The sequence below is a fragment of the Bison bison genome, unplaced genomic scaffold (genome assembly GCF_000754665.1).
Source record: "Bison bison bison isolate TAMUID 2011002044 unplaced genomic scaffold, Bison_UMD1.0 scf7180017864469, whole genome shotgun sequence".
In the NCBI taxonomy this organism is placed as follows: Eukaryota; Metazoa; Chordata; class Mammalia; order Artiodactyla; family Bovidae; genus Bison; species Bison bison.
In genome coordinates this window covers 7,931,903-7,952,869 of record NW_011495030.1, presented here as the reverse complement: position 1 = coordinate 7,952,869, position 20,967 = coordinate 7,931,903, and the positions used below count along the sequence as shown (strand labels likewise).

General features: G+C 41.5%; 1 pseudogene; it reads right to left on the bottom strand.

Annotated features, from left to right (window-relative positions):
• Nucleotides 1-2,674: 2,674 nt before the first annotated feature.
• Nucleotides 2,675-20,967, bottom strand: part of LOC105003525 — a 51,632-nt pseudogene continuing 33,339 nt past the window's right edge.

The following is a 20,967-nucleotide window of genomic DNA, read 5'->3' as shown; positions in this document are numbered from 1 at the left end:
AATTTTATTCTGCACAATTTGGAATGTCTTACAGTTCTTCAAACCCACCATGATCTTTCAGGCATCTATACTTGTACAGGGTCTCCTCCACCTGCGGCTGCTGCTGCTGCTAAGTCGCTTCAGTCATGTCCAACTCCATGCGACCCCATAGATGGCAGCCCACCAGGCTCCGCCGTCCCTGGGATTCTCCAGGCAAGAACACTGGAGTGGGTTGCCATTTCCTTCTCCAATGCATGAAAGTGAAAAGTGAAAGTGAAGTCGCTTAGTTGTGTCCGACTCTTTGCGACCCCATGGACTGCAGCCCACCAGGCTCCTCTGTCCATGGGATTTTCCAGGCAAAAGTACTGGAGTGGGGTGCCATTGCCTTCTCCGCTCCTCTGCCTGAAATGTTTCTTTTCCCCTCTTCTGGAAAATGTATTTATCCAGGTTTGTGCTCATTGCAGCATGTAATATGTATTCAGGAAATGTTTATGAAATGAAGGAATGAATGACTCCTTCATCCCCATAGAGTTAACCACTCCCTTCTCTGTACTATCTCAGAACTTTCTGTACCTGTCAGTAGTTTCACTTACGCCACATTGCATATTTATGTATTTTTCAACCACAAATTTGTTTTTGTCACCACCATATTGAATTTATTATTCCATTGACGCTATTACAGCTGAAGATGCTTGTGGTGACATGGTACAAAATTTCTTGCCTTCTAGTTTCAAGGAGAATGTGTAACCACTTGTTCCTTCCTCCCGTCTAGGAGAAAATCGACAACAGGCCACTTACTCAAATAAACCTCAATATGTTTATTTAAAATTTCTTGGGGTGGGAGAATTTGAGTTTCCCTCTGAAGAAATGAGAAACAAAAAGTGTTGAGTGTCTGCAGGGGTTAATAGTCAGCCGCCTGTTGCTCTGGCTAAGCCATGAGAAAATCACCATGGGAAAAGAATAAAAGCAAAATATAGCAATACAGCATAACCCACATAAAAGTACCTCGGGTTGATCAGTTGGGGTTTTCATCCCCTGCTAAGCTAAGGGGAAACATAGTGTGGACCTTGGAACGCCAGGTTAGCGCAAGTTCAGAACGCTGCTTATGCACACACTAAGATGTTTTCTCAAGGCATATGCAGGTTTATGCAGAGAAGGCAGTGGCAACCCACTCCAGTACTCTTGCCTGGAAAATCCCATGGACGGAGGAGCCTGGTAGTCTGCAGTGCATGGGGTTGCTAAGAGTTGGATATGACTGAGCGACTTCACTTTCCATGCACTGAAGGAAATGGCAACCCACTTCAGTGTTCTTGCCTGGAGAATCCCAGGGATTGGGGGAGCCTGGTGGGCTGCCGTCTATGGGGTCACACAGAGTCGGACACGACTGAAGCAACTTAGCAACAGCAGCAGCAGCATGCAGGTTTATGACTTCCAGCTAGGTGATAGCCCTTGTACAAGAAAATAATAAAGATAGTTTAGAGTAATCAATAAAATGGGAGATGTGATCAGGGACACTAACACAACAGATACTTTCTGCTTGCCAAGACACTAAATAAAATTGATGCGGCTCCAAGAAACAGGGCTCTTGACCCAAGAGGTCTTGAGTCCCCTGATCCTATCTTTAAAACTTTAATTCTGTCTCTAGTTTCTTTTTCCCAAACTGTGCGGCGACCACTTTCGATCCCTACCTACTGTGCTGGCTGCAGCAGGTGTCACCTCCTTTCTTCCACCTCCACCGGCTAAATAAGTACTTTCTACAAAGGCATTTCTGTTGCTCTGAAATCTTGAACCAGATACGGAAAGAAATGGCATCAAATGTTCATGATGAGCGGGCTTCCCAGGTGGCTCAGTGGTAAAGAATCCTCCTCGCCAATGGAGGATTCCCGGGTCAGGAAGATTCCCTGGAGTAGGATGTTGGCAACCCATTCCAATATTCTTGCCTGGAGAATTCCATGGACAGAGGAGCCTGGTGGGCTACAGTCCATGTGGTGGCAAAGAGTCAGACACGACTAAGTTTCTAAGCACACTAGCTTGTGCATTTATGATGAGGATGGTACCAAGTGGGCCCCAGAAACCCTGCAGGCAGGGGATCTCAGGTCTGGACAGTCTTGTAAGGGGTCATGAGGAGATCCCAGGGCTTGAGGCTGTGCCCCGGGATCATCTGTCCTGGAAGTTGTCTGGGGCTGGAATGCCTTCCTTCAGGCCTTTGTGCCTGCGCGTCTCCCCCACGACCTGCTGGGGCAGCTGGTGTGGTCAAAGGGGTCTGCGGGCAGGATCTGAAGGTACCAGGAAGGGGAAGGCTTAGCTGCCTGCGTGGGTCCTGAGGTTGGCAGTGAAGCCAAAGGACTTGTCGATGTGACTTCTCATCAAACGGGGGTGCCGGCCACCTGGGACTCCTCGAAGACGTGGCCCCGCTTCCTGTGCAGGACAGTTGGATGCCACTAGGCCCTGTAGCGGACACCACATCTCAACAGGTGAATGGGCTCCACGGCCAGGGGCAGGCAGTCAGCACGCAGCGTTGAGGCAGCACCGGGTATGGGAAGCCCTGTATGGATCTGTGCACAGCGTCAGACTGGGGAAGTGGAAGCAAACGCCCCGCGAGTGCTCCTCACAGCTCCACCTCTTGATAGCCGGCTGCCGTGCTGTCCTGATGGATGTCACTGAGGTAGTGCTGGGTGACTTGTGCTCGAGAGCCCTAAGTACCAGGGGTCTCAGCACTGTCTCGCTCACACTTTTCGACAGATTGAGACCTGCTACTTGGGCTCCTGAAGGACAGACACCTCTTGTCAGTGTCCTTGGCTATGGAGTTGGGGAAGAGCTGCCTTTTGCGTACAGCAGGCTCTGCTTGTTGGGAGCTTTGGATGGGCACAGCCCGGAGGGACTCCTCGCTGACGGTCTCGCAGTGCTACACAACCGGCTAGGATGTCCTGGTGGAAATGCCAGTGTGGTTCTTCTCTCCGTCCTTCAGGCAGATCAATGGGTGCAGCTCATCACCCCATTGATGAAACGATCCCCTGATTCCTCAGTGATGAGTTGCACCATACGGACTGGCTTAGCCGCCCTCTTCAGCCCCTCCACTGGCTTGGGCAGGTCAGCTAGTTCTTGGCTTCTGTGGGAACTCTTAACAATGGGGTTCACGCTGAACTTTATCACCTGCATGTTATAAGCATGCTCAAAGATGCTGATGGTTCCTGTCTTCACCAGGAACTGGCCCATACCCATCAGGCCTACAGTGTTCCCCCAGGGCACGTCCCTGATGGACTTTACATAATGCTAGACAGATTCCTGATGGCCGGTGGCTTGATGGCTCTCTTAGTGTCTCAGCTGATGCCCGGCCTTGAAAAATACACAGCCTGGATCATAGTCAGCAGAAGTCTTCCCAGTGGGGAGAACACTCCGTGGTCTAAGGTAGGAAGAAAAGTTAAACTGTGGGCTTGAAAAAGACCTGAGTACAGCACGGGGATTGAATGGCACTTGCAAAGGGCTGTCACGTCACAGGGCAGAGGGATAATGTCATTGTGGCTTTGCGGTTTAGATCTAGACTAATGATTGGTGACTAAAAGGAAATAATTTTCAGTTCAGAATTCAAATGAATTTTCTAATTCTTAGAGTAGTCTAAAGGTGAAATACCTAGAAAGATACTTTATTGTCTTTAAAGGTAAACAAATAAAGATTAAGTGTTCTTTGTGGGATGACTCACATATTTGATGAGGATTTAATTTAAGGACTTTTTGGCGTTTCCCAACATGACATCCTTTGGTTCACTTGTGTTGTTTTCGTAAAAACACTGGTCATTTACTCATTGTAGCACAGTGAGGGATTCCTCATTTATGTGTGTAATGGAAAGAGCATGGTTTGTGGACATAGACCTGGGTTTGAAACCCTCATTTGTCATTATTTTAGTATACTGTTTGAGAGAACTCAAGTAAATTTCCAACCCTCAATTTCTTTATTTTAAAAGTGGGGGTGCTACAATATTTACCTCCTAAGATTGTTGTGAATATGAAGCGTGTGACAGAGTACCTCACAGTATGCTCTAGAAGCATTTGTTATTAATATTAATGGTATTGTTGTGATTATTATTGTTAGACTTCTTAAAATTTTGATTGATTAATTCTAAGATTCTATCTTAAAAACTATTCATGGGCACACACAAAGATTTAGCCAGAAAAATGTTTATTATAGCCCTATAATATATATTTATATAAATAATTTATTATTATAATGGGATAACGCTAATACTTTTTAGTGACCCAATTTTTTTTTCTGAGAATGGTGATTATGAGGAGAGTTTATTTTTATTATCTTTCTCTTTTTTTCCTCCCTTAATCTTCTGTGTATATATGTTTTTATAGTAAAGAGATTAATCATAATAAAGCATTAAGGAAGAAGTCAGTTCCTCTTCCTTAATGGTTGGTCTCTGAGTGGGGAGGCAGGGAAGATGCCAGTATCAGATGAGAATACAGGTGGATAATCTTAAAGTTTCTCTGTACCCTGAAGCATTTTATGCAGTCAATGAATAATACAGATGCTAAGTGCTACAGGAGATTAAAAGTTTGTTGGGTTGTCTGGACTGGCTTGGACTTTTGGAAATCTCTGAAATTTTTATTTGCAGAGGGAAGCTGAGGAAAAGTAAGAACAGGAAATGTGAGGTTGCAGAAACAGTCCTGCTATCAAATTCACTATTAATTCACCAGGAACAATAAACTGTACCTGTTGTGTGTCAGGAGATTTTTATTTATTTAGAAATTGGAAACACACTTTAAAATTTCTCATTCTATGATCATTTTGCAATCATTTTTCTAAGAGGTTGAGGCATCTGCTCTTGGTTTCTGGCCCTCTGCAGGGCAACATTGTGAAACTGAAGCAGCTGAATGTTGCCAGGTGACTTGAAATTGTGTCAGTGACATTTATAACCTAACATTGTGCAACAGCATTTCAATTGAGGCTTTGGCTCCCAATTTGGATATCAAGGAATAGAAAGTCTTTTATTTAATATGCATTAGACACCAGAGTTGTGTCATGGAGCATGGTGGGGTGGGTAGGATGCACAAGTCTACAGCTATTAACCAACTGATGTTAGAAATTTCTCAAAAACAAAAGCAGTCATTACCTATACTTTGGATGTACAGGGAGATGGTAGGTGGCAATTTAGGTCCTAAGGTAAGGCAGTGAGTGTCATCTTGCTGTCAAGGAAGAAAGATAGAGTGGCTTGTTTTTAAAATCTGTTTATTTATTTGTCCAAGAAAACAGGAAAGAACAAAATAGAAAAAGAGAGAGAGCAGAATGAATTTCAGTGCTATTGGCCATGGGTAATAGTCCTTATTTAAGGACAAAAAGCTGAGATCAACAACTTAGAAAATTAACTTTGACCTTCATGTAGAGTCTCTAGAAAGTTCTTTTCCACTGATGGTGTTGTTGCTGTTCACTCGCTATGTTGTGTCTGACTCCCTCTGACTCCATGGACTGCGGTGCACCAGGCTTCCCTGTCCTCCAGTATCTCCATGGAGTCGGTGGTGCTCTCTAACCATCTCATTCACTGCCACCCTCTTCTCCTTTTGCCTTCAATCTTTCCTAGCATCAGAGGCTTTTCCAATGAGTCAGCTCTTTGCATTAGATGACCAGAGTATTGGAGCTTCAGCTTTAGTATCAGTCCTTCCAAGGAATATTCAGGGTTTGTTTCCTTTAGGATTGACTGGTTTGATCTCCTGGCTGTCCAAGGGATTCCCAAGAGTCTTCTCCAGCACCACAGTTTGAAGGCATCAGTTCTTTGGCACTCAGCCTTCTTTATGGTCCAACTCTCACATTCATACATGACTACTGGAAAAACCATGGCTTTGACTATACAGACCAGTGAGGGTGAGTCCTGGCTGCATGAAGAATACTGCCCCCAAAGCTTCCCCATCTTTTTTTTTTTTTCCTGACATCACTGTTTTTTAAAAATAGGCCCCCAAGACTGAAACACAAAGATCATCGAAGTCCAGCAACCAAGGTTCATTGCAAGTGTGGTCCCCACAATGTAAGTGAGATCAAAACTTGTAAACACCACTGACACAATCTCTGAATAGAATGTTGGGGAGTAAGTACTTAGTGGGGAACAGATGGGACTAGCTTGATGCCCTGTAAGTGAAATGACTGATAGGCAGCCAAGAATGCAAACACTCCTCCAGGGGATCATTGTAAAATGTGAATAGAATTGAACTGTTCACTGGGGAAATGGAGGTAGTTTAGTAGATATTTAGGGGAATACGTCTTAAAGGAGAGGAATCTAGGGGTATTTAGGGAGTCTCTAGGACCACTTAGGCTCCAAAATCACTGTGGACGGTGACTGCAACCTTGAAATTAAAAGACACTTGCTCCTTTGAAGGAAAGTTATGACAAACTTAGTGTATTAAAGAGCAGAGCCGTCACTTTGCTGTCAAAAGTCGATATAGTCAAAGCTATGGTTTCTCCAGTAGTCATGTATGGATGTGAGATTTGAACCATAAAGAAGGCTGAGTGCCAAAGAATTGATGTTTTTGAATTGTGGTGCTGGAGAAGACTCTTGGGAGTCTGTTGGACTGCAAAGAGATCAAACTGTTGCCGAAAGAGGGACCCCTTCAGAGCTTAAAAGTGGGCTCATGTCTAACACTCGGAAATGAATTGTCTGAGGAGACACATGTGCAGACAAAGCAATATATTTTATTGGGAAGGGGCGCCTGGGCAGAGAGCAGGAGGGTAAGGGAACCCAGGAGAACTGCTCTTCCACATGACTCGCAGTCTCAGGTTTTATGGTGATGGGATTAGTTTCTGGATTGTCTTTGGCCAATCCTCTGACTCAGAGTCCTTCCTGGTGGAGCAGGCATTGCTCATGAGAAGAATTCTGGGAGTGGTTGGACACCTGGTGTCACCTTTTGACCTTTCCTGAACTCTTCCGGTTGGTGGTGGCTTATTAGTTCCATGTTCCTTACCAGGACCTCCTATCATAAAACAACTCATGCAAATGGTTACTGTGGTGCTTGGTCAGGGCAGGTGGCTTCAGTCAGTGTGTTTTCCCTGACAAAACCAGTCAATCCTAGAGTAAATCAACTTTGAATATTCACTGGAAGGACTGATACTAAAGCCAAAGCTCCAATGCTTTGGCTAAATGATGTGAAGAGTCGACTCATTGAAAAAGACCCTGATCTGGGGAAGATTGAGAGTCAGAGAAGGGGGCAACAGAGGATGAGATGGTTGGATGGCATCATGAACTCAACGTTTGAGCAAACTCTGGAGATAGTGAAGGACAGGGAAGCCTGGCATGCTGCAGTCCATGGGGCTGCATTGGACATGACTTAGTGACTGAACGACAGCAGCTAGGAGCACTCGGCTAAAACAGGATAAACAGGGGCCCACTTCTATAACTGGAGAGCCATTTACCATTCAGTACTTCCCTTTTCATCGAAACTTAAGCCTCTGAACACAGTAATTTTGTGGTCAGTCAATATGAAGAAAGGACAGATTATCCAGGATATCTACTTTTTTGGAGAAAAATGCTCAAATGGAGAAAATCAAGGCCTGATGTTACCTGAGAAGGGTTATAATAGACCTTTGAAGGCCCCTTTTAGATACATAAATCCAGAATTATTTTCAGCCATTTTAATGGGTTATTAATGCAACTAGAGAATTGGAATTCAGAAATGTTAAAATATAGCCAGATCTGAGCTTGTATGGAAACTGCTTTTGGAAAACATGCAGTACTCAACCTGTTAGTAATTAAGGTTAATTTCTAAACAGCTTCTGCTAAAGTAAGCATTCTATATCACCTTAAAAATAACATAATAAATAGCTCATGATAAACCTAGATTGGTTTGTTCATCCAGGAATCAGGAATAATTTAAGTCAACAATGTGAGAATAGACCTAAAAAGAAAATTAAACTTGCAAATAACAACTTCAGATGTTATAAAACAAAAGGTGAGTAAAAACACAGTCTGTTTGGAGTTTAGTTTTTCTCACAAGTTCATTAAGCATATATTTCCTAAGCTTGCTCTTTGGAATGCTAATGCCAAGAAACTAACACAAGGAAATCTCAGGCCTCTGGCCAAGGAGAGGCTTGGCAGTGGTTTAGTCGCTAAGTTGTGTCCAACTCTCGCCACCCAAGGACTGTAGCCCACCAGGCTCCCCTGTCCATGGGATTTTCCAGGCAAGAATATTGGAGTAGTTTGCTATTTCCTTCTCCAGGGTATTTTCCCGACCCAGGGACTGAACCTAGGTCTCCTGCACTGCAGGCAGATTCTTTACCGACTTTAAGGAGCGGCTTACTTCTGCTCTTTTTGGTTCTCACTTACTATTCACGTGAAGCCTAGCAGCTTCAGGATATGCCATCGTTTCTTTTCAGAGAACTCAGTTTATTTGCCCTGTTGAGATTTTGTTTCTGTTTTCTTGGCTAGGTTTCTACATTTCTCTCTTAGGAAAGAAAACTGATGGAAAGACGGATGCAAGTATGGAATCACTGAGTCTAGGGAAGGTCAGAGTTTGCTACTTGAGATTCTTTTCATTGGGCCAGAAATATTAATTGGGAACTAGTGACACCACCTGGTCTTCTTGGGAATCTTCACTTAGTTCACTGAAAAAAATGGGCAAATTTTTATTGCCTCTGCTTAAATTGTGTTGGGAGAAGGCAATGACAACCCACTCCAGTACTCTTGCCTGGAAAATCCCATGGACGGAGGAGCCTGGTAGGCTGCAGTCCATGGGGTCGCGAAGAGTCGGACACGACTGAGCGACTTCACTTTCACTTTTCGCTTTCATGCATTGGAGAAGGAAATGGCAACCCACCCCAGTGTTCTTGCCTGGAGAATCCCAGGGACGGGGGAGCCTGGTGGGCTGCCATCTATGGGGTCGCGCAGAGTCGGACATGACTAAAGTGACTTAGCAACAGCAAATTGTGTTGGGCTTCCCTGGTGGCTCAGATGGTAAAGAATCTTCAGAATGCTGAAGACCTTGGTTCTGTCCCTGGGTTGGGAAGATCCCCTGGGGAAGGGAATGGCTATCCACTCCAGGATTCTTGCCTGAAGAATTCCATGGACAGAGGAGCCTGGTGAGCTACAGTCCATGTGATCATGAAGAGTCAGAAATGACTGAGTGACTAATAAGCACACACACACACACAGTGTTAGGCACAGTAAAAGCTATGGAATATTTTATATGCCTTTTCTACCCCATCTTTCCCACTCCTTACTCCAGGTATTCTTATTTAGGAGGTTAGGAGTGAGAGTGGGATACTGGTATCTGGATATATTTTTCTGAGAATTCTGTTAATAGAATGATTCAGGGGAAGACTCTTGATAGTTTACCTGGAGAAATACTCTAGAAATGAGAGAACAAAAGAACTAAAAGAATTCAGAGTAAGTTCAAAGCTAGCTAGGGTAATCAGAAAGGTTTCAATAAGGAGGAGATTCTTGTAGATCTGTGTAAAAAATCAGAGGATAAAAAATAATAATAATAAAGTAATATGATCCCGGAGATATTCCAGGGCAGGGGAAGGTATTTTATATCTCTTATATATGTTATTAAATAATAACCTAATTCTCCAACTTAATATCAGTTTCTATTCGGGATTCTTTATTTCAAAATATTTATTTATTTATTTGACTATGTTGAGTCTTAGTTGCGGCACATGGGATCTTCATTGCATCATGTGGGATCTTTCATTGAGGTACACAGACTCTCTAGTTCTGGCACATGGACTTGGCTGTCCTGAAGCATGTGGGATCTTAGTTTGCTGATCAAAGATCAAACCTGAGTCCCCTGCATTGCATGGTGGATTCTTAATCACTGGGCCACCAGGGAAGTCACTCTATTCTGGATTCTTATGGAACACATGCAATGTTCTCTAACCTCTGCTTTTAATATCTAATGTGATCATGTTTCCCCTGATTTTGTCAAGTGTATCAGTCAGAATATTGTCAAAAAACCAGAAACCACTTCTTTTGCAAATAGAAGTTCCAAACACAAGTTTCAAGCAGAGGGAATTTAATACAAATCTTGGTGTTATGGGTGTTGGAAGGGATGGAAGGAAAAAAGAAAAAGCAAAGGAACTTGAGAAGCAAAAAGGAGAGAGTGATACCAAGAGATTAGTATTTGTAGGAAGCAACTGTAAGCTCTAGGACTGGGGGAATAAAAGGGAAAAAGAGTTGTTATCAAGCCCAAGGTCAGACTTCTAGGGGTTCCACCTCCCCAGTGTTAGGGCTGTGGAGGATGGTTTTCCTGGCCAGAGCTAGGACCACAAAAGAAGAGCAGTTACTGCAGAAGTTTGGATCATTGATGGGACTCAACTACTTCCAGAAACACTGGCAGAAGCAAAACAGTATGAAAAAGAAATAGTGGTTCTTTCTTTCCAGAATTTAGTAGAAAGCAAGCTAATGAGTGAGTTTGGGAAATGTAGTTTGTATATCAAGCCCCAGCAACACAGAATAGTTGGAGGAAAGTGGATTTGGAGCTGAGGGTCAACAGGTAGATAACTGTTTTTATTTTACATTTTACATCAAGTAAAATGAATCAATATGTACTTCCTTCAGGAAGACAAATGAACACATCCCAGTAAGAGGTTCATGCATGACTCCCAGCAGGTATTAGTACTAAAATATGCCTAAGTCTCATGACAGCCATTTAGCAGCTCAATCCAAGAAAAATAGAGAATGAATGTTGTGAAGGTTTGTGAATACTGTGTGAATGTGCAACTCTTCCCTTGGCTTTTCTCATTTTAACCCATCCATCCACCTGTCCATCCATCCATTGAGTTGTAACAACAACTGCATGTCACTAAGTCATGTTTAACTCCCTTCGATCCCATGGAGTGCAGCACGCCAGGCTTCCCTGTTCTTCACTCTCTCCTGGAGTTTGCTCAAACTTATTACATTGAATTGGTGATGCCATTGAACCATCTCATCCTCTGTTGCCCCCTTCTTTTCCTGCCCTCAATCTTTCTCAGCGTGAGGGACTTTTCCTTGAGTCAGTTCTTCGCATCAGGTGGCCAAAGTGTTGGAGCTTCAGCTTCAGCATCAGTCCTTCCAATGAATATTCAGGGTTGATTTCCTTTACGATTGAATGGAGTTAGTGCCTATCATATGCCAGACATTGTGGTACACTCTGAGGATACCAAGATAATGTCATACAGCCCTCCTTAACTAGCTTGCAAGCCAGGCAGGCAGTAGATGAATTTGATAGTCACATAAAATGCTTCAATAACCATATTATTTATTCTTTATACTTTTCACAATAGTTTCTCATCTATTCTAAAATTCTTGTAAGATATTTTAAAAAGGTATTTTCGCATTGAACATATTTTAATTTATTTCTTGCTAACGTGCTTTCCATGAACATCATATATCATTTTCTTATAAATATAAGGACACTTACATTTTTACTATTTTGTCACTCAACTGGCTCTTAGTCTCCTTTTTGATGAATAGACTTTTTCCTCTGACCAGTGACTTTCCTGAATCTCCTCCTTCTTTGTAGGCCTCAGCAGTGCTATCATACTAAAGATTGCTACTGTTTATTCTGTGGCCATGTTTTTCTTCCCATGTTTTTCTTCCAACTTTATACAGCATTTTAAACTCTTAGATTTGTCCTCCTTCCCACCCCCGCCTTATCTTTACCCACTGGCTCTTATAGATCAACTTTAAAGATGTTTTGAAAGATCAGACATTGCTATGACTCCTCCTTTCCTTGCCGTGTATTCTGGAAGGTCTTGTCTGTCCGTCCCAGAATTTATATTAAATCAAGTGCACTTTCTGCTTTTTACCATAAAAAACTCATTGTCTTTAAAAAATCTTAACTATATATTTGTGGTGACCAATGTTTCTCAGTGTTCAAAAGGGACCACCTGCCTCTGAATCACCCAAGGAGCTTATTTAATATCCAGATTCCTCTGCCAAGTCCAGTCCTACTGATATATAATCAGTGTTGTGTGGTCCAGAAATTTGCATATTTAAGTTCCCTAGATGATTTTAATCACATTAAAGTGTGAGATGCATTGATAAAGATCTTTGTCTTCAAGCTCTGAAGCTTTGAAATTCTCACTTCCTTTGGTGCTTTTGAAAATACTGTTGTCTTTAACAGAATACTATCTTATCGGACTTCCCAGATGGGCAATAATGATTTAAGTTTGCCCCGTTTATTCTGAAATCATTTCAGTTTGAATCAGTTATAATTTCTTCTTGTAGTAGCATACAGCCAAGATACCTTCTAGATTTGAAACCTTGCCCCCAAATACTCCTGTGGAGTAGAGCATGTATTGATGTCAGGCTACAGTTGGTGAAAATGAGGCTCAGAAAGAGTACGGAACTAGTGAAAGTCACATAGCCAGATCATTGTAGACTTAGATTGAAGTCTAGACTGACTGGGATCCTTTCCCTGTGTTTTCTTCGAGTTTAGACCTCTTTTTCTTAGAGTGATGCATGCTTGCTGAGTTGCTCAGTTGTGTCCAATCTCTTTGTGACCTCACTGTAGCCTGCCAGGCTCCTCTATTCATGGGATTTTCTAGGCAAGAATACTGGAATGGATTGCCATTTCCTCCTCTAGAGGATCTTTCCAATCCAGGGATCGAACCTGTGTCTTCTGCATCTCCTGCTTTGGCAGATGGATTCTTTATCACTGAGCCATGTGGGAATGTCTATGCTAAAAGATGAACACACACATACACATTTCCATCCTTTGCAATATACTATGGCAGGTTTTGAATACTGATCATTTTTTGTACCTACCTTTTACAACAATAAAGTGAAATCTTTTCTCCAAGAGCAAAAAGATGCTTGAAAATGCCCCTGTGAATTAAGTTTATTCCCTGAGTGATGCTGATTGTAAAAGGTAAGGGATGGTACATGCTGAATTGAAGCAAATAGTCATGCTAATTTCAAGGTCCATTGAAATAGCAGAAAACAAGTCAGCTTCCACCATCTAATAGAAATGAAGCAGCTTGAGGTTTAGCTCCCAGATCTTGAAATTTTATCAACTCAAAACAGCTTATAAGCATTTACATGTATTTACATGTTTACTCTCCCATCTCTAGATAATTTGCACTGAAAGAAGAGGCTGATGTTGTCAGTCTTCCAAAATGGCTACTAATAAAAAAAAAAAAAATTCCAAAAAAAGCTAATAATTCCAAGAAAAGATTTGGCTTTGCAACATTCTTTTATGTTTAATATTTGAATTTGGGCTTAATGAATTTGAGGCTTCCCTGGTGACACAGACACTAAAGAATCTGCCTGCAATGTGGGCGACCAGGGTTCGATCACTAGGTAGGGAAGATCCCCTGGAGAAGAGGATGGCTACCCACTCCATTATTCTTGCCTAGAGAATTCTATGAACAGAAGAGCCTGGCAGGCTACAGTCCATGGGGTTGCAAAGAGTGGGACACAACTGAGAGACTAATACTTTACTTAAAAAAAAATGTATTTAGAAAAATTATAACATTTAAAATAACAATACCATAATAGTGAGAACCAGATAATAACATCTGCCTTTCTCATTTTGTCTGTTGATTTAATACTTCTCCTGTCTATGATCCATAATAGGAATGATGGGTGATCTCCCACTGCACCAATCAAAATCAAATCTCTGTCTCTGAATCTGTTTTTTTTTTTTCCTGTCTCTTTCTCACATGTATAATTACTGTATCTACTTCATAGGACTGATTAGGGTTGCTAGGTAAAATACAAGGTGCCAAGTTAAATTTTGATTTCAGGTAAACAATATAAACTTTTGGTATAAGAACATTCCAATGTCTCAGATAAACAATGAATAATTTTTAGTATGACTATGCCCAAATATTTCAGATATTTTGGACATGCTAAAAATGTTTTATCTGAAATTAAAATTTGTCATTGTGTATTTTTGTCTCCAAACTTTGCAGCTTGAGATGGAAATTAGGTGAGGTAGTATGTGTACAGTATCTGGCACATAGTAAATGTTCATTAAGATTGTTTTCATAATTGAGCTTCTACAGACCCTAACAAATAATAATAATTAGCATTTATTATTTTTTTATTTCTAAAACCTTTTAATATTTATGACTATTCTGATCCTCTTGATGACTCTGTGGTATCCCCATCTGCCAGATGAGGAAATTAAGCCTCAGAAGCATGTTTTACTGACTGTAGAGTAATCCACAATATGCCGTACAATCTTTTATTTATTATTTATTTATTATTATTTATTACATGTATTTTTGAATATTGGCCTCATTTCTAATCACAGCTACTACTATAAATATTATTGAAATGCCCATCTAAGAACATAATTTTTTATACCTACTTTATGAGCTCCTTAGGTCAGAGACCATGACTATTTTGTTTTCCATTGCCCAACCAAAGATACTGCTAATACATATTTCCTAAATGAATGCAATATCCAGGTTTTTTGCTAGATTCTTTTAATAATGAAAGTAACAACAATAATATTAACTATTATTAACTATCTATGATATACTAGGCATATTCTAGAAGACTTGCATTTATTAATGATAATCTTCACACTGCTTTGTGAAATAGTTAGCATTATTATCCCACTTTATGGATGAGGACTCTGAGGCATGAAGACATTAGGCAATTTCCTGCCCAGTGGTTTGACTAATAAGCAGTGGAGCTGGGAGACAATTTCAGGTGACCTGAGTCAGAGTCTACATTCCTACTGATTTCACTCTTCAGCTTCCAGTAATGGAATTAATGTCTCAGAGAACACGCATATTTGTAAACAGCGTGATGTATATTGCTTAATTGCTTTTCAGAAAGATTGCACCTATAGCTGCACCTAAACATCTTCTACCAGGAATTCATGAGTGTTTCAGCACAGCTTTTCTTTTTTAACTCTTTTTTTTTTGTTTTTTAACTTTTACAATGTTGTATTGGTTTCTGCCATACAACAATGCAAACCAACCATAATTATACATATATCACCTCCCTCTTGAGCGTCCCTCCCTTCCCCCCATCCCACCCCTCTAGGTCATCACAGAGCACCAGATTGGGCTCCCTGTGTTATGCAGCAACTTCTCACCAGCTATCCATTTTACACATAATAGTGTGTATATATTGATGCTACTTTCTCCATTCATCCCACCCACTCTCTCCCACACTGTGTCCATAAGTCCAGTCTTTACATCCACATTTCCATTCCTTCCCTGCAAATAGGGCCATCAATGCCATTTTTCTAGATTCCATATATATATCTGTTAATAAATTATATTTGTTTTTCTCTTTCTGACTTACTTCACTCTGTATAACAGGCTATAGGTTCATCCACCTCACTAGAATGGACTCCAATCTGTTCTTTTTTGTGGCTGAATAATATTCCATTGTATATATGTACCATACCTGCTTTATCCCTTCACCTGTCAGTGGACATGTAGGTTGCTTCCATGTCCTGGCTATTGTAAATAGTGCTTCAGTGAACACTGGGGTACATATGTCTTTTAGAATTATGTTTTTTTTCAGGGTATATGCCTAGTGCCCAGTACTGGGGTTGCTGGGTCATAGATTTTCTAGCATTGATTCTTATGAAAACTTGTTTCACATCTGTTAGGTGAGAAATAGTACCTTAATAGTTCCTACATTGTATTTATTTGATTATATAAGTTTGAACTTTCTTTTTCATATAGTTTAAAAAATACATTTCTTCTTTCATAAGGTGTATATTTATATCCTTACCCTTTGGCATGTTAAGGCCAAACAAACCAATCCTATGAGTCTTACTGTCATTTATTGCAAAGGACTTGTAAAAATCATGTTTGATTGTCTTTCAATTTTGTATTTGGACCTTTGAATTATGAAGTGTAATTATAAAGAGAGAGAAATTTGTCAGTCATTTCTTTTGTGATTTTTTCATTGCTCTTTTGCTTCGAAAGCATATAGGCCCAACATTTTAAACTGGACATTGTAATCCATTGTCTTTTCACAGTCTTTACCACAGAAAAACTTTCTTGAGCCTTTGCAATCTCTCCTTATATCCTCCTAACTTTTTAGGTACTTGACACCTAAAAAGATGGATTAATTTTTTTCTCTGAACCTTCCCCTACTGACCCTTTTTCTGCCTAACAACTTATTCTGAGAGAAACCTTTATCCTTCCTTCAGGGAATTCTTTGCTCCACTAGGATCATGTCTGAAAATATTTAAGGAGCAAGGCTAAGCTATATCTTTAAAAAATCCAGACTGCTAATCCAGCTGTTTTGAACAATAATAAACCTTTATATTCTGTCCGGTGTTTTAGCATGTTTCACCCCTTCCCATATGGTACGTGACCCCAGCATCCCTGTGAAGCCTGCAGTTCAGGTACTCTCTCCTTTCTCCAAGTGAAGAATCAGAGACTGAGAAGTTAAGTGGCCTGGGTCAGAGAAGCTCGTGTAGCTAGGACTGGAGGCTGGTTTTGAACTTCTACTCTTGTGATCTTTTCACTGCTCCAAAGTTTGGTATAAATTACTTACTATCACAAGTGAGCTAAATACTCACGTGGTTATTTTTCCTTTCTCAGCTGTTTTAGAAGGTCCTGATACTTTTCCACTCATGCCAGAAAGTTATCAGTTGGGGACAGGATACTCTGTAACATTTGCTTTATGTGCACACATGTTTTAAACATCAGCAAACACTGATGTATATATTCTATTACTGTAGAAGTAAATATTCCCTTAAAGAGGAGCTTGCAAGTCATACTTAGCTGGTATTTCTCATAACTTTACACACTAGAAAGCCATGTGTCTTCTGACTATCTTCTGTGTCAGCCACAAGATGGTACCCTTGCACATGGGAAAATGCTCAAAGTGTTGTATAAAGTGAAAAAAATGGATTTGAAAACAGTATATTCAGTTGTGTGCACATGTGTGTACATGTGTGTACATGTGTATATGTGTGTTTGAAATTGGATGCACAATAAATGGGTAACAGATTTTCTCTGAGAAGTGTAGCTAGTTTAAGTTTTGACCTTTGAGTATAAACGGCAGTTTCTATAATGAGCCTGCTTTGTGTATGTGATCCCTTATCCAGGAGATGGGAAGGCTCTGCTGCCCAGAGAGGTTTCACTCCTATGCTTGTCATGGAGGGATGTGATACCTGAATTGACAGCCTCATCAGAATCACAGTGTTGGGAGGGGCATAGTTTCCCAAGAAAGGGATGCCAGGGAGACGTATGCCATTTGTGAGCTTGGCCTGAGTAGATGTAGCTGTCTTGAGGGCCTTGGGCTGGGCCTGTGTGAAGTGTTCTTTTAGAGATTGGTCAATGATTGGTTGAAAGTCCTGTGTGTGTTAACCCCAATGTTGGTTCTTTTCTAAATGTGCTATGAGGTGGAAGGGCTTCCTAGGTGGCGCTAGTGGTAAAGAATCTGCCTACCAGTGCCAGAGATGTAAGAGTCCTTGATTTGATCCCTGGGTCAGGAAGATCCTCTGGAGGAGGGCATGGCAACTCACCCCAGTATTCTTGCTTTTCATGTTTTTCCCCGAGATAAAGAGAATTCCAATGACAGAGGAGCCTGGCGGGCTACAGTCCATAGGGTCGCAGAGTCGGACACAACGGACGGGTCTTAGCTCACGTGTATGCACGAGGTGAAAATTTCAGGACAGCTACTGTTGACTAACAGAACCTTCTGTCATTTTGTTTTGGAGGAGTGAAGAGAGTAGGAAGTAGCTCATAGATGGTTTTGCCTATGACAGCCATTGCTTCAGAGGAGACCAGTTGTTCTAACTCATTTTGTAACTGTTCTTGGAGCAGAAATACTTGGCAGTGATGGCATGTAATCAGAAAGCAATATCACTGAGGCAGTTTCAATAGGGAAATCTTTCTGTATACTTAAGTAGCAAAATTGTATATCAGAGGTATGCATTTGGACAGGCATTTTTTATATTACCTGAAAGCATCATACTACCTGTTCTGTTCATTGTAAGATGTGAAATATGACTGCCAAAAATTTGCACACATTTGGTGTAAATTGTTCAATTGTCACAGTCTGAAAATTTCATGTTTTTCCCCTAGATAAGGAAAAAATAGGAAAAGGAGTACGTCAAGGCTGTATATTGTCACCCTGCTTATTTAACTTATATGCAGAGTACATCATGAGAAATACTAGGCTGGAAGAAGCACAAGTTGGAATCAAGATTGCCGGGAGAAATATCAATAACCTCAGATATGCAGATGATACCACCCTTATGGCAGAAAGTGAAGAGGAACTAATAAGCCTCTTGATGAAAGTGAAAGAGGAGAGTAAAAATGTTGGCTTAAAGCTCAACATTCAGAAAGCTAAGATCATGGCATCTGGTCTCATGACTTCATGGCAAATAGATGGGGAAACAGTGTCAGACTTTATTTTTTTGGGCTCCAAAATCACTGCAGATGGTGATGGCAGCCAGGAAATTAAAAGACACTTACTCCTTGGAAGGAAAGTTATGACCAACCTAGATAGCATATTGAAAAGCAGAGACATTACTTTGCCAACAAAGGTCCATCTAGTCAAGGCTATGGTTTTTCCAGTGGTCATGTATGGATGTGAGAGTTGGACTGTGAAGAAAGCTGAGTGCAAAAGAATTGATGCTTTTGAAGTGTGGTATTGAAGAAGACTCTTGAGAGTCCCTTGGACTGCAAGAAGATCCAACCAGTCCATTCTGAAGGAGATCAGTCCTGGGTGTTCATTGGAAAGACTGATGCTGAAGCTGAAACTCTAGTACTTTGGCCACCTCATGTGAAGAGTTGACTCATTGGAAAAGACCCTGATGCTGGGAGGGACTGGGGGCAGGAGGAGAAGGGGACGACAGAGGATGAGATGTCTGGATGGCATCACCGACTCGATGGACATGAGTTTGGGTAAACTCCGAGAGTTGGTAATGGACAGGAAGGCCTGGTGTGCTGCGATTCATTGGGTCGCAATGAGTCGGACATGACTGAGCGACTGAACTGAACTGAACTGAAGGAAAAATAATTAATTTCACACTGAGGGTTGAGGAGTCTTTTTTAGACCCCAGAAAGAGAATTTGGCCAAGGGTTTTGCATAACCTTTATGTAATTCAAATTGATTCTTGGTGTAAATTGAGTTGGATCTCAGAAACATATCAAGCTTCAACAGTTTGTCATCCTAGGGTGGTGGGTCCCAAAGGCTGGTGTGTGGAGGAGCTTTAAAAATCACCCACACCACTCCCAAATTCTGATTCAGTAGTTCTTCTCTGAATCCTGAGAACTACCGAACTTCCCCAGGTAACTCTGACATGCAGTTGGAGTAGAAACCACTGATCCAGACCACAGCACATGGAAGCTGTTAACTGCTCATCTTCCACATTTAATTGCAGTGGGTGATCAGTGTGTCTGCATTCCTCAGGTCCCCTCATGGTGCCAGTAAAAGTCCAATTTTATGTAAGGAAGTGGCATTTCAAATCTCAGAAATCACAGAACCCAGTGTTTCCATGTGCTTGGAACCTAGGGAACACAGAAATCACTTTCCTGTGGGCAGTGTCTAGTTTTGAAATGTGACATTTGAGCATCCAACTTGTGTTTTTCTTTCTGGTACGGTTTTGCCTTCTGCAAACATTTATGCAGTGCTATTCGTACTAGTCACTGAATGAGGCATTGATGTGGATAGAAGTATCAGCCATCATTCCTGGCTCTGAGAATGCATTGTCCATCAGAGGCTGGGGGAGGATGGTGGAGTCCTACCATCACTGCATGGAGTGACATCTCCCACTGTGGCAGCAGGTGGGAAGAACATGAGTGAAATAAGGATAATAGTACAAGTCTCCTTCAAAGGTTCAGTTCAGTCACTCAGTCATGTCCGACTATTTGCGACCCCATGGACTGCAGCATTCCAGGCCTCCTTGTCCATCACCAACTCCCAGGGTTTGCTCAAGCTCATGTCCATTGAGTCAGTGATGCCATCCAACCATCTCATCCTCTGGGTCTCATCCTCATCAGGGTCTTTTCCAATGAGTCAATTCTTCACATCAGGTGGTGAAAGTATTAGAGCTTCAGCTTCAGCGTCAGTCCTTGCAATGAATATTCAGGACTGATTTAGGATGGACTGGTTGGATCTCCTTGCAGTCCAAGGGACTCTCAAGAGTCTTCTCCAACACCACAGTTCAAAAGCAACAATTCTTCAGAGCTCAGCTTTCTTTCTAGTCCGACTCTCATATCCATACATGACTACCGGAAAAACCATAGCTTTGACTAGACGGACCTTTGTTGGCAAAGTAATGTCTCTGCTTTTCGATATGCTGTCTAGGTTGGTCATAGTTTTTCTTCCAAGGAGCAAGCGTCTTTTAATTTCATGGCTGCAGTCACCATCTGCAGTGATTTTGGAGCCCAAGAAAATAAAGTCTGTCACTGTTTTCATTGTTTCCCCATCTATTTGCCATGAAGTGATGGGACCAGATACCATGATCTTAGTTTTTTGAATGTTGAATTTGAAGCCAGCTTTCAAATGTTAGATAAGCCATTATTACTCTAGCATTTTTCCTAATTCTTCACTCTATTTTTAGGGTTTTTAGCATAACTACCTATTTTAGACAAGACTGGGTTCAGGGTGATATGGTCATAGATGGAAATTACTTATTTTAGCAGGTCTGGGCTTTTTGGGCTCTAGAATCACTGCAGATGGTGACTGCAGCCATGAAATTAAAAGGCGCTTACTCCTTGGAAGAAAAGTTATGACCAACCTAGATAGCATATTCAAAAGCAGAGACATTACTTTGCCAACGAAGGTCCGTCTAGTCAAGGCTATAGGTTTTCCAGTGGTCATGTATGGATGTGAGAGTTGGACTGTGAAGAAGGCTGAGCGCCAAAGAATTGATGCTTTTGAACTGTGGTGTTGGAGAAGACTCTTGAGAGTCCCTTGGACTGCAAGGAGATCCAACCAGTCCATTCTGAAGGAGATCAGCCCTGGGATATCTTTGGAAGGAATGATGCTACAGCTGAAACTCCAGTACTTTGGCCACCTCATGTGAAGAGTTGACTCATTGGAAAAGACTCTGATGCTGGGAGGGATTGGGGGCAGGAGGAGAA